This window comes from Arachis duranensis, chromosome 3, assembly GCF_000817695.3.
Source record: "Arachis duranensis cultivar V14167 chromosome 3, aradu.V14167.gnm2.J7QH, whole genome shotgun sequence".
NCBI classification, from domain to species: domain Eukaryota; kingdom Viridiplantae; phylum Streptophyta; class Magnoliopsida; order Fabales; family Fabaceae; genus Arachis; species Arachis duranensis.
The window spans coordinates 95,081,571-95,082,733 of NC_029774.3; positions in this window are offsets into that span (position 1 = coordinate 95,081,571).

The following is a 1,163-nucleotide window of genomic DNA, read 5'->3' on the forward strand; positions in this document are numbered from 1 at the left end:
GTATGGACTCTTCAATAATTCTAGCATCTTGATGATAAACCCTATAAGCTTTACTATTTGTGGAATATCCTACAAACAAACACTCATAAGCTTTTGGATCAAATTTCCCCAAATTTTCTTTGTTATTTAAAACAAAACATTTGCATCCAAAGATGTGCAAGTAATCTAAGTTTGGTGGGTAGCTTTTCCAAAGTTCATAAGGGGTTTTCTTCAAAAATTTTCTTATGATTGTTCTATTTAAAATGTGGCAAGTTGTGTTAACCGCTTCAGCCCAAAGGAATTTTGGAACATTACTCTCACAAAGCATGGCTCTTGTCATCTCTTGTATGCTTCTATTTCTTCTTTCCACAACACCATTTTGTTGTAGTGTTCTTGGACAAGAGAAGTTGTGAGATATTCCAAATTCCTCACAAAAGGATTCAAACAAATTATTTTCAAATTCAGTTCCATGATCGCTTCTTATAGAAGAAATTTTTAAATCCTTTTCATTTTGAAGTTTCTTGCAAAAAGGTTCAAAGGCTGAAAAAGCTTCATTTTTGTGTGCAAGAAATAAAACCCAACCAAACCTAGTATAGTCATCCACAATTACTAAACCATAATGTTTACCACCTAGGCTTTGAGTTCTTGTTGGACCAAATAAATCAATGTGTAGCAACTCAAGTGGTCTTTTAGTAGAGATGTCTTCCTTTGGTTTAAAAGAACTTTTTGTTTGTTTTCCCATTTGGCAAGCATCACAAGTGATGTCTTTGTCAAACTTAATCAAAGGAAGACCTCTTACTAACTCTTTCTTTACAAGTTTGTTTATTTGAAACATACTTGCATGGCCCAATCTCTTGTGCCACAACCACTTTTCAGATTCTTTAGAGTGAAGACAAGCTACATTTTGATCCTTTTGTTCATCAAGAGTAAGTCCATACATATTATTGAAACGCTTGGCAACAAAAATCACTTCATTTGTCTTTTCATTAACAACACAGCATTCAAGCCTTTTGAAAACAACTAAATATCCTAAATCACACAGCTAACTTATACTCAAAAGATTATGCTTTAAACCACATACCAAAAGTACATCATCAATGAAAGTAGATTGCTCATTACCTACTTTTCCAATAGCAATGATTTTACCTTTACCATCATCTCCAAAGGGCAATGATTTTACCTTT